We start from the raw sequence: 14155 nt of genomic DNA, 5'->3' as shown, positions 1-14155 counted from the left end.
CTGGTGGTGATTTTGGGTGGGTGGGCTAAAGAATGCATTACATTTATCAATACTTCACAGGGCTCCAGACGCCATGAGGTCACCTTTATATCTCTGTTCATAACTTTCATATAATGTGAATGATTTTTAAACAAGATTAAGGTGTAGAGAAAGGCATGTCTTTATTTTAAGCACAATTATAAATAGAAGAAAAATAAGGTGTTTAAAGTAAATTGAAATTGAACATTTCGAACTAAACCATTAAGCAAAATAAAACTTTTTTTGTGCTTAAAGTATTACACAATTAAAATGTTGACTGGTCGCCCTTTGCGCAAAATGCGGCTGTAGACGATCACACACTCTTTGGTAGAGACGTCTGTGTCGCCGTCAATCATGAAGGACATGTAGGCCTATGTGGCGTTTCCGACGTCCGCAGCTGTCTTTTGCTTTAAGGTGTCGCCCATTAGGCCTACTGCAATGAATTGTGCACATGCTTGCTATACGTCGGGTTGATCTTTAATCCATTTCTCTTCATGAGAATAATTTCGGATTTAAATTGAGAATGGCAACTCCTCTTTGGCAATGTTGTATGCAACATTAAATGAGATCATTTCCGATTCCTTAGAGAACCATTGTTACTGCCTGTCGCTGAAATGCAGCTTGGAGAGGGGCCACTTTCTCTACACACTTGTCACGTCATGTTGGGTTATTTAGACAGCTTTTTAAATGTTTTGATACGAAACGTAGTTGACCCGCTTACAAATGCACTATTACCGGCCATATTCTGACCGCACTCCTGACATTAATTCTGTACATCGTTTGGTTGATGTGTCCCCAATCTTTTCACTTCCAATTTTTCCTCCAAAGACATTAAACAAAACCGATTAGAAAGTAAATAATCCACTTCATTCATTTTCATGCTAACTCCCGCCATACTGCACTTGCGCTACTGTGCTGTGCTGTGATTAGTCGAAGGTCACTGTACTGTAGCTACCTACTGTGCTAGGTCAGCCTTTGGGCTAAACTAATTTAGCCCAAATGGGAAGCATATGAAGGGGGCGTGTCAGGGCACCTGTCAATCAAACGTCAATGGAAGCTTACGCTACTGCGCTTGGGCTGAATACATTTAGCCCATTCACAGGAAAAAAACGAAGATATATATATCCTGGGTTTTTCTGTCACTTTTTGGTGCTGTTGCTCCTTTAGGTTCTACCAACATTTAAAACAATATGTTCTAAGTTTTTAATAATATATTTTTTATTTTCACTGTAAGAGGGCTTAGCCCTGTTAGCCCATTTATTCCAGCCGTCCCTGACTGGGACCCATCGCGTGCCAGCCATGGAGCTATAAAGATCGCAGCATTCTCAGCGCGGGTACGTTTCTTTCTGGAGAAGTGAAGAGGGCGTCCTACTGAACGGAGGTGGGTATCCTACATTATGTAAAATGAAATGACTTAGTTCAAGTGAATTCTCCCCAAAGTATTGCATTAACATTTCTGAATTTATGTTATGGCGACCATTAAAATACATTCAAGGACATTTGCGGCATGTTAATGAAATACTTTGGGGGGAATTCACTTGAACTAAGTCATTTCATTTAACATAATGTAGGATACCCATCTCCGTTCAGTAGGACGCCCTCTTCACTTCTCCAGAAAGAAACGTATCCCGCGCTGGGTATGCTGCGATCTTTATAGCTCCATGACTGGCACACAGTGGGTCCCAGTGTAATTTGAGAAATGCATCCCTGCCGGCGATTTTCATTGGATTAGGAAATTATGGGCGGGACTATTTTGTCCCGCTCACGGACGCTCTGTCATCTACGGATACGAATACTTTTGCTACACATTTACCACCTAGGGGTGTTGCAAAACAACCTGCAAAAAACCCCACAGCTGAGACTTGCAGGAGCAGATTCGAGCAGTTGTAAAATGGTTTTGTGCTCGCTCATTAAAATGCTGAATTAACATAGCGTTCAAAGATGTGCAACTTCTGATGCATTTGTTCAAATTTGGGTTTACGAATGCTAACCTTTTGGGCATGGTCTCAGATTATGAAACACGGGTGTGCGAATGTGTTTTGCACCAACTGCGCTGCAATAATTGTAGCAAAAGGATTTATGCACCTGTAACACAGATTAGCGTACTCGTAGACCCTATTTTGTGTTTACAATGGTATAAAAAAAATATATACATTTTTTTACGACTACAAATGTACTGTTACACATTTGTGACTTTCGAGAACACATGCAAAATAAATATAGACGACTTCAAATTTACTGTGACTTTAGTGTACGCATTCAATTTCTGCAGTTACAGGTGCTAAAGACTTTTGCTACAATAATACCTTCATACTCTACCAACCCTCCTCCATCCCCCTTTTAACGGGAAGACTTGTTCAACTCGTTTAAACTCAAAACATTTGACGGTTCCACTATGAGGCTGTTCTGTTTCAAAAGTCTTTCATTACCTCGACCGGAGGTAGGAGGAGACATCAGATGTTCGTCATGACATCACATTAACACTGAGTCATTTAGGGGTTAGAGAACAATCTCATATATTACACATTGGAGCGGCTATGAAGGACATGGCTGCCTTACCTGGCTGAAAAACAACGACCGGACTGGGTGCAGATATTTGAGAACAGAACGCCAGGTTAGAAGGATCTCTCTGTTTTTATGTACAGTATGCCTAGTTAGATATATTTTCAACCAAAGTGATTTTTAAGTCACCAGAGAGAGATAGTCCATCTCAGGACTGGGTCCCCCTCCATAGCCCAGAGGTCTGCTGGTACGCTTCCCAACGCCAACATGCCGGGAGTTCAGAAAACAAAGGCAACACATTAAATATTCAGACGTGCAGCGTAATTCATGTCATGCAGAGGGTTAAAAAAACAACAAGGAAGCCAATGCCCCAAATGAGCTTTCCCTAAGGGGGGGGGTTGGGAATCTGGGTCTTTGTTGTGTGAATCCAACGTAGAAGTTGCAACCCCTCACCCACACACACGGATTTCCTCTCTTTCTCCTTTCTCCATTCCCACTTTGTAGTCTGATATAAGGCTTTCCTCAACACTCACCTCTATCTCTCCTCCTCCATTTCTCACAGAAGTTTCCCCCTTACCCTACCCTCTCTCTCTGTCACATTTCTTTACTCTTCTCTATCTGTCCCCATCAGTCCATGGAGCGATCTAGAGAGCTTCAGGGCCTGATTAGTCACCCAATCCAAGTGTTGGTGGCGTTGAGAGACTACAGAAACTCTCTGGGTGCCAATACACACCCTCCCTCCCAACCCCTCCCCCCCAGTCCAGCAGAGGGGAGGGGTGTGTGTGATGTGAGAGAACCTGACATGGTCGTGGTGTTAATGCACTGCAAACCGCCCACCGACCGCTGGCTCGGAGACCATGCAACATGCCAAATGTGTCCCAGCTAAAGCGTGAGGTGGCTGGGGGTTTCAACTCTTGTGGAAGGGGGGGGGGGGATGGTAGGGGGGCGGCTGTAGCATCTGTACCTTGTAATTTGACGTGAAGACTTTGGCACAAAGCAGAATCGGCTGCTTGACTCTGGTAACAGCAATGAACCCATTTCCCTTTTTCCTCGGTGTGGTAGACGGCCTGCTTTTTTTTTCGTATTTGTGTCGAGTTTGCTCAAAAGCAACGTTATCTCTGGGAGCCTTAACGCCGCTCTCTGTTGCAACTGATAATACATTTCAGAGGCTTCTCTGCCGGCTGGAAATGTGTTGGTAAAGTAATTACTTTTTTCGTTCATTGTTGGGAGATTGAATAGTAGTTGATGAGAGCAGCCTAACAAACAACAACAGATCATGGCTGCTCCTGCGTTCTAACCCACCCATTGTCCTGTCAGAATGTCTCTGTGCGGGAAGCCATTGCCACTTGGCAGGTGGTGAATCAGGCCCTGCATTGGGAACGGATGATTGGGTCTTGGGCTATGCTAATTCCCTTTAACCCCCCAGAGGAAAATATACAAGTGATTTTTTTAAGTGTTCATAATTAATAATTAATAGTTAATAATTGGTCAACATTTGTAATAGACAGAGAGACATGCAAATTACCCATGCATTCATGTGCACTTGAGACAGTATGGATGGAACATCCATACCGTCCATCCATACAAATTAGCTTGTGCATATTTAAATAACACCAAAGACACTGAAAGTGTTGCCTTTCCATTTGGAGTCTGTGATTTACTGAGCAACAGAAGACGTTCTTATCAGGCGCCAAACCGTGTCCTTTCCCTTGGTCGTCCTCTAAGCAGAGATAACGTGCGTCTAGGGCGCTTTGCTCTGTACCTCAGCTTCACCTGGTTGACAGCAAGGCCCTTGAGAATATTCAGACCAAGCCCCCCTCCCCTCCCCTCCCCCAAATATGTATGCCTCTTAGTCAGAGAGTTGGCTTCGGCTCCTAAAAAGGTGTTTTTTTTTGCTCTATCCCGGTACATGCCCTTTCATTTGTGAGTCACGCCCAGCGTTGTCCGGGCTTACCCAGAAAGCTTTTTCCCGTACCAAGAAAGCTGAACCCCAGAAAGCTGAACCCCAGCCCCCTCTTGTGTCAAATACGACTGAATACTATGAGTCTTTATACGTATGAGAGGAGGGGGGTGTAGTAGTTATACATCCTTAGTTTCTGGTTTTGGTACACTTGTGAGCCCCATCAACATAGATTGCAGCAGTGTTATGCCGTCCACCTCCAGGTCGTTCTAATTCTGCCCAGAAAAAGTCTTTGCCTTTGGCCCGTGAACTCCAAACATAACTCTGGTGTCCGAGTTTCAGTGGCTCACTTTATGAGCAGCATATACAAGGAGTCAAAACGTTAACTTGGTACCCTGTTTCACTGAAGGCATCAACAACAGAATAGAGAAGTTCACTTATTCAACTGAACGGGAAAACTCCACTTGGTTTACTTTAGCAGACAAAACAACAGAAACAAACTACTTCAATCGATCTTTCACGTTGCAGGGCAATTATATCACATGAAATACAATACACAATACAATCACAATGAGCCTGGGAACATTTCATTAGTATATGCTTCCAATTCGATACCAACATTATTAAAGGAAGTACCCATCGTTCACCTCTATAAGTGCATTGGGAGCCACTCATGGACCACACAGGCAAAGTCCCCACAATCGATGAGTCTGCGTTGATGTGGGTCTGTGAATGATATCCCATCATTGCTTTTCTCTCTCAGATACAGACTGTGCAGCAGTAATGAACCTTGCATTATCTAGCTGCACCGGTCAATCGATGGGCTTCCTCGCTCTCAGACACATTGGGTGGCTAAGTGCAGCAGGGAACCAGCCAGTCAGCCAACCAGCTAGCCAACTAGCCAGCCAATAAGTCAGTCTCAAAGGGGGTGGGGGGGGGGGGGGTAGCTTTGACTGCAAGGACAACGGCATTAAAAGAAAGTCACAAAATCCTATTTGTTGGGTAGTATTATCAGTTGATATGCATTGTGAGTGTTTGAGCAGCAGATATTGGTGTGTGTTGTGGAGGATTCGGTGCATGTGTAATGATTCCCTGGCCAGTGATGCATTCCACTTCTCAGAGTGTTGTAGCAGGAAACACAGTTTCACCTCGTCTCATTCCAAAACACCTCGTTGGACTATGAACTGGAACGTACATTGTCCCTACAAAAACTAATTTGTCAAACATTTAATACACTTTTCTTTTTTTATCGATTTGTCTTTTTTTCTGTTTTTATTTATTTTAAGACATTGAAAAGTACTGTTGGCGCCATATTTTCCTTATGTGAGTTGACCTTGAACTGTCATGATTGCTAGGTTGTGTTTTCTGATGGCGTGCGTGTGGAGGCAGTAATTACTCTTAGCTGCTTCATCAAACGACGGTGATCCCGCCTCTCGGTTCACCAGCAGACCAATTACAGGACAAATTGTCAGGCAATCATGTCATTTAGAGGAAGACTACCGTTGTACCACGTGTGGATACAGGGCTGGATCTGGATGAGGAATGTAGGGGTTTAGGAACTACCATTACATGCCCTGGAATTTATTAACCCTGGAAGATGTTTCGAGAGCAACGACACATTGGAGGATAAATCTTTACTGGGAGGGATTATGTTATGTTCTTATTCTTAGTCATGGGTATGTGTCATTTATTTTATGGAAAATATCACATTGAATAGACTGCTTTCTTATCTTTGTATCCATCCATCTAATTATCCGTTGATCTATCAATCTATTGATCTGCGCATCCACTTGTACGTGTGCCTGTAGGAACCCGGGATACACAGGTTATAAGAGGAGGAAGGTGAGAGAGAGGACACAGTAAACTCACTGTCACATATGTAGGTACCCTTCACAGCGTGTCTGTACGCAAGAGCTAAAGCCTGAATTCAGAAGATGTATCCCTGCATTAATCAAGTCACATTTAGTATCAGAACTAAGAGTTACGAGTTGTAGCCTGTGAGGCTCGTATCCTTTTTATGTATATATTTTATGGCCTATCATAACATTTCATTGATTATTTTAGGAGACATTCCAGGTATTGTTTCAGATTGACGAAACACACACAATTAAATCTGATGATAAATTAAGTTTGAGGTTCAATATTCCCCCTTTTTTCGATTCTTCACAGTAGCTCATAGATGGACTTTCGTTTCAGGTCAGTCTTGTTTACACGTTGGACATTGTTTCAAACATAATTCAAGAGTGCCACACGATGATCTGCACTAAAATATTAACAAACAATAATAACAATCAAGCGGTTGAGAACTCCACATGACGATGTGTACGACTCAACGACACACAATTATTGTTTTTAGTATTATATTATATCCTATCGTCAAATGTTATTGAGTCGTTTAAGAGATATTTAATATATTTGATTTGGTTCATTTAATACATTTGGTAAAGGCCTACTTAATATATGTTATTTGATGTCATATATCAGTGGCGAGCGGTCCGTATGATCTGTGAACGGGGCGAACACACAGGCGCTATGGCAAAAACATAACAACACTTTTATTATTTATTACCTCATTTTCTACCAACAATGACTACATGTGTGCCTCTTGGTATGGGGGAGGGGGGTCTCATCAACATGCCGCGTGCTAAATGTCAGCCTTCCCCAAGGTAATGCAGACACAAAGTTATGTTTCACATTGGTGCTATCGTGACTTATCGCTCCATTCAGGCAGAGCTGGGTTTGGTTTGGCAGACCTCAGGCTCCCTCTGCGTTTCATCTGGTCTTCTTTACCTCTGGCGGATGTGGGCTCACGTCTTTTTATCCAGCACGGATGAGCACTTGAATTTTTTTTTTTTTTCTGTGAATCGTTTTTTACACGGTGGATCATTCACAGCTAGCGTGGCTGATAATTCACCTCTGAACAAAGCAGCTGTCTGACATGTCCCCGTAAGTAGGAAGCCAAAGTCACATGCTCATTTGCATAATTCATCATCGCCAGCGAGATGGAGACCCCAAAGGGCTTTCTGAAATGGCTGATGCTCTGGAATTTACCATCTAGGATCAATAAAGAATCTTATTTTATAACATACATTTCAGCGCTATTATAAAAGGGTTGCCAGGTTTGTGGCCGAGGGAAGTGCATAGCTAGTGCGTTGCCATATTGGCAAAACTGGAAAATAATTAGAAGTGGCATTTCAAAGTGTAACTAATGAGCCTTTATATTACTATTATATTCCTGCCTCTTTTATTTAGGTCATGTTTAATGGGGATTGAAGTGTTTCTGGCAATATATAGTCTACCGCCAATTAAGGCTGGACGCCATTTTGTTGTAATGTTTTGTTTGTTGCTTTTCTTGTTTGAAGTGGAAGTGTTTCTTCGTTAGCGGCAAGTGTTTCCTCTGTGGTTTGATCTGAGCTCCTCTACTCATTAGTGGGAGATGTGAGGGCTGACAGTATAACCTGTGTGGGGACAGCCAGTCCTCATTAACCTCGACCCACACACACATTTCCCATTCAGCCCCAATACACACTCTAGTGCCACCATACACCCCTGATGGTTGGGGGGTTGTTCTGGTACCAGAACGACCCCGACACACGCCACCACACGCTGTAGAACACAAATTACCCCGACACACACACACACTATAGAACCAGAACTACCCCCACACACCCCAACACACTGTAGAACCAGAAATAACCCCATGCACCCCAACACAGACTATAGAACCAGAACTACCCCAACACACCCCAACACACACTATAGAACCAGAACTACCCCCATACACCCAAATACACACTGTAGGACCAGAACTACCCCCCCCCTCCCCCCACACACACACACACTGTAGGAACAGAACTACTACCCCCATACACCCCAACACACACTATAGAACCAGAACTACCCCCATACACCCAAATACATACTGTAGGACCAGAACTACCCCCCCCTCCCCCCACACACACACACACACTGTAGGACCAGAACTACTACCCCCATACACCCCAACACACACTATAGAACCAGAACTACCCCCATACACCCAAATACACACCGTAGAACCAGAACTATCCCCATACACCCCAACACACACTGTAGGGCCAGAACTATCCCCATGCACCCAAATACACACTGTAGAACCAGAACTATCCCCATACACCCAAACACACACTGTAGGGCCAGAACTATCCCCCCACACACACTGTAGGACCAGAACTACCCCATACACACATTGTAGGACCAGAACTACCCCAACACACACACTGTAGGACCAGAACTACCCCCCCCCCCTCCCCCCACACACACACACACACACACACACACACACTGTAGGACCAGAACTACTATCCCCATACACCCCAACACACACTATAGAACCAGAACTACCCCCATACACCCAAATACACACTGTAGAACCAGAACTATCCCCATACACCCAAACACACACTGTAGGACCAGAACTATCCCCCCACACACACTGTAGGACCAGAACTACCCCCAACACACACACTGTAGGACCAGAACTATCCCCCCACACACACTGTAGGACCAGAACTACCCCATACACACATTGTAGGACCAGAACTACCCCCCCACACACACTGTAGGACCAGAACTACCCCATACACACACACTGTAGGACCAGAACTACCCCCCCACACACACTGTAGGACCAGAACTACCCCATACACACATTGTAGGACCAGAACTACCCCCCCACACACATTGTAGGACCAGAACTACCCCAACACACATTGTAGGACCAGAACTACCCCCCCCCCCCTCCCCCCACACACACACACACTGTAGGACCAGAACTACTACCCCCATACACCCCAACACACACTATAGAACCAGAACTACCCCCATACACCCAAATACACACTGTAGAACCAGAACTATCCCCATACACCCAAATACACACTGTAGGGCCAGAACTACCCCCCCACACACACTGTAGGACCAGAACTACCCCATACACACATTGTAGGACCAGAACTACCCCAACACACACACTGTAGGACCAGAACTACCCCCCCACACCCAGACACACTGCAGGACCACCATACACAACGTGCACACTGAAGGGCCCCCAGACCCCCCAACATAATTGATTTGCCCTCTATAAACCCTCACACCCACAGCAGGACCAATAACTCCAACGTTATTTTGTATGTTTTGGTACATGAATGATTGTTTCTGTGTGCATGTTTGTTTTTGTATGTGTGTTTGTGTGTGTGTGTGTGTGTGTGTGTGTGTGTGTGTGTGTGTGTGTGTGTGTGTGTGTGTGTGTGTGTGTGTGTGTGTGTTTGTATCTGTGTGTTTGTGTGTGGGTGCATGCATGTGTACCTGCTTGTGTGCGTTTGTGTTTGTGTGTGTATTTGCATGTGTTTGTGTTTGATTGTGTTTGAATATGTGTATTTATCTGTGTGTGAGAGTGTGTTTATTTGTTTATCTGCATGTGTATGTTTGCGTGTGTGTGTGTGTGTTAATGCGTGTGTGTTTACGTGTGTATCTGCAGCTGTATATGTGTGTGTGTGTGTGTGTGTGTGTGTGTGTGTGTGTGTGTGTGTGTGTGTGTGTGTGTGTGTGTGTGTTTGTGTGTGAGTGTCTTCACGTGTGTATCTGTATGTGTGTGTGTGTGTGTGTGTGTGTGTGTGTGTGTGTGTGTGTGTGTGTGTGTGTGTGTGTGTGTGCGTGTGTTCGTGTGTGTGTGTGTCTTTACGTGTGTATCTGAACATGTATATTTTTGTGTGTGTGAGTGTTTTTACGTGTGTATCTGCATGTGTATGTGTGTGTTTGTGTTTATGTGTGTGTGAGTGTGTTAACGTGTGTATCTGCATGTGTATGTGTGTGTGTGTGTGCTGTGGGCCTTTTGACTGCACACCATAATGAGTCACTGTTGGCCGCAGAGTCACAGCCTCTGTTTACATCAGAGTCCAGCAGCCATTCTTGTGCTCATTATGCATCACTCTCTAGGTACACCAGGCACACCCACACATGCACACACACCACTCACCACCCTATTAGTATACATGAGCACACACATATTGGAACATCAAAACTTTTTCTCCTTTATCCCCAATATATCACATCACGTACAGAGATGTGTTAATGTTATACTTAGTTTGATTGTACACATATATCAACACAATGGCCGCGTCTCTAAGTAAAGATTCAACGTAACACCGAGCATACAAGAGGCACTAAATGTAACACATGGATACACGTCAAGCATGTGGTGTTTAGGAGCAGCTACATTCTACCATTAAAGGTAAGCTGAGGTTTCCTTGAGCTTGCCGTGGGATATTATTTCGATGTTCAATATTTCAGGGAGATGAACAACAGCTAATAGCTGCCTGGCCATTTGCTCCACCATTACTCATGCTTATTTCTACATGATTATATTCAGGATCGAATATAATATGCATTGAGTAAACAGGAAGGGATTATTCTAAACTTTGCTCTAAAAATCCCTTTCCTTTGACATTTCCCTTGACTTCTTCTTTTGACTTTGCAGATCAAAGTATGAACCATCTCCAGATGTGGCTTTGACAACTGGCTGTCACTTTAGGGCTACTTTATGTATATTGTATATTATGTATATTTAAGAGTGACCGCCGGCCTCATGTGGATTGCGTTGACAGCAGTTGGCCTGCCGCTGGTCACAGACTGCTGACACGTTGTTACAGTGGACTGAAGATCCATCAGAACCCATCGCCGGGGATTAGGGCGGAGAAAGAGCCTGACTGAAACATAAGTGGTGAATAATTATTCCTCCTAAATGGTTCATGAGATTTATCATTGGCATTTGAAACAAGAGCTTTTCTTCTTATTGTCTGTTGTGCTTCACATCTGTTTATTCGCTCAATTAGAGCAATTATTTGTTTGTTATTTTGGATTTATGTATGATCTTTAATTTGAAGATGTTTAGTTAAAAATGTTTTTTTATTCTCATTATACTTTTGGTTTTCATTATCATTTAATTACGCTGAAGAATGAAAATTCATCAAATAAGTGTATTCGTTGCTAAAGTCTGTTATATCTTGAAGGGTTGTTCTTGAAGGGTTTAAAACTCTGCCTCATTATTTTGTTTAATTACTGGTTCCTTCCGGTGATCCGTAGTGTTGATATACCCTCTTGTGCAGATGACCTGTAAACCGGGAGCATGTGACTCTCCCTGGTGGAAGGGAGGAGGAGGTGGAGCTGAGGAGAGCAGGAGGGGAAGGGAGGAGGAGATGGAGCTGAGGAGACCAGGAGGTGAAGGGAGGAGGAGGTGGAGCTGAGGAGAGCAGGAGGTGAAGGGACCTTTGTGAGGTCCTCCTCCTCTACTCACTTCCATCTGTTCTCCTCCTCTCCTCTTTTATTGTCCCCCTCCTCCTCTCGTAGTCTGAAGACGAGGAGGTTTTTCTCTTGCTGGAACTGTGCTTGTTCTGCCTGCATGCATACTATGTGTCATTCATGCATATTGGTACGTATATATGTAGAACCAAAGTAAAGCATACAGTGTCCGTATATGGGTCAGGAAGCCAGATGTGTGTGTGTGGGGGGGGACAGCTCAAAATAAAGAGATAGCTCACAGTACTCCTTTTTCTCCTGTTCCTCGCTGTTCTTGCTCAGAGCAACAATGTCTCTTTCACAAGAGGAAAGGGACAGTGTCACATTTGTATGCTCCTCGACGCGACGATGTCACACCTAATGCCAAGAACATCTGCATATGTAAATGAGGCGCCGGTCTTACCTCGTTAAAGCCATCGCCACTGATCTGTGTAAATGCATTTCTCCATCTAGCTGCTTCTGCTGCTGCTGCTTTCGTTCATACAGAGTCCCCATTTACCACGGCATCATTAAGGGACCCAGCCGAGGCGGCTATTGTTAAAATATCAGTCTTAGGGCTCATCTGCATTCCAAATGGGCGCCGCAACAAAACAAAGAAAGCACTAAGAAATGAAAAGCCAGCAGCAACAGCCCTGAGCTTTCATGCTTCACTCAAAACAGATTAAAGACATGCTTTTGTGTATTGTGTGTGGATTCATACACACATACACTCACACACACCACACACATACCACACACATACACACACACACATACACACACACACACACACAAACACACACACACGCATAAGCACACATACATACACACACTTGCATACACACATACAAACACACAGAAGGAAAAAAGAAAAAGAGAGGGGTTACTATGTGGACTCTCCCGGTGCTCTCTGCGGCCCGGAACATCAATCAATATAGAAGATGGCTGTGCATTAAAATACTAGCAAATACACAAATTGCTGAGGACAGAAGTAATGAATTTCTCAGTGTGTTGCATGCCCACAGCGTGGGGGCGGGGGGGGGGGGAGTTCACACATAGTTATACGGTTTTCAAGACATTTCCAAATCTTCCATTCTCCTTCTTTGTTTATTTATGTTTGCTTATTTTTCTTGATTAAAGGAAAGTAGTATACAAACACCCCCCCTCCACACACACACACACTCACACGCACACACGCAAACATATACGCAAACGCACACACGCAAACATATACACAAACGCACACACAAACACACAATTCTCTCAATTGTCACTGATTGCAGTACGTCAGCCACGGCGGACACCAACACTTGAGGATCAGAGTTCCCTCGGAGAAGCCGCCTTCAGAGATGAGTGTCCAAAGGTAGGAGGATGAGCAGGGGGAGAACGGAAGCTCCTGGCTCCATTGTTTAGGCAGGATCAATAGCCGGGGCTTTTCAAAAGAGCTCCTTCATTCCTTGTGTGTTTTCCTGAGTTCCCTTGCAGAACACAAAAAAAAGCCTAATAAAGACACTTCAGAGATAATTCCGTCTGTAAATTTTATTTTATTTACAGAAAACAAGAATATGTTTTCTAAATCCGGGCATTATCACACAGTGAAGGACATGATGTGAAAATATGTGTTCCTTGGTTGCCAAAGGCACTTAAAACCCAAACAAACTATATCTTCATCCTTTTGCCTCTAAATCAGAAGATGAACTCCCTGAGCAGGTGGGCCTTTCCTTGTACTTTGGAGTTGATTATTAAAGTAGAGTCTCAAAGGACAAATTCCTAAACAAACAAATTAACAAATATAAATACTTCCACTCTGTGCCTCCATTGTTCAGACTCGCTGCCAAAAGGAGAAGATCAAGTACACAGGATGGTTGCAAGCAATGAACACAACAACGATTAAACCCCAAAATTGACCAACTGGGTTCACCTTGATTTTCTTCAAATAGCATTAGAAATAAAAGTTGCTCTTGAATTTACAGAGATACTTTGGATGGAATTAATATAACTTTTATTGTCCAATGCTTTATTGACTTGCACAAACTACTCCTTTGCAATTCTCTCACCCATTATATGAGTCCGTAGAAAGAAAGTTTATGTGCATTCATTTAAATCTTAAAGTGTTTGAGGTGGTAAGAGTTCTTCAAGATTAATGTAGAAATGAGCTTGAAGCTCCGATATGGTGGAAGACCTGAACCAACATCCAACATGACAGATGCCAGGTCTGGTAATATGTTTTGATCCAGTGTATCAGCATCCCTCCTCATACGTCATGGCGCCATATGTTGGGCTTGGAAATCTGGTCCTCATTTCACAGGTCGGATAGCAGGGTAAGATGGTCTGACATCTCATTATGAAGGAATTTGTAAAAGTGCCGTTACAAAACACCTCCTTTGTAATAATGCTTGCTATCTTCTGTGTAGTGACTAG

This window comes from Gadus morhua, chromosome 8 (assembly GCF_902167405.1).
Source record: "Gadus morhua chromosome 8, gadMor3.0, whole genome shotgun sequence".
In the NCBI taxonomy this organism is placed as follows: Eukaryota; Metazoa; Chordata; class Actinopteri; order Gadiformes; family Gadidae; genus Gadus; species Gadus morhua.
The sequence above is the reverse complement of the archived record's forward strand: the minus strand, read 5'-3'. Positions refer to the sequence as shown.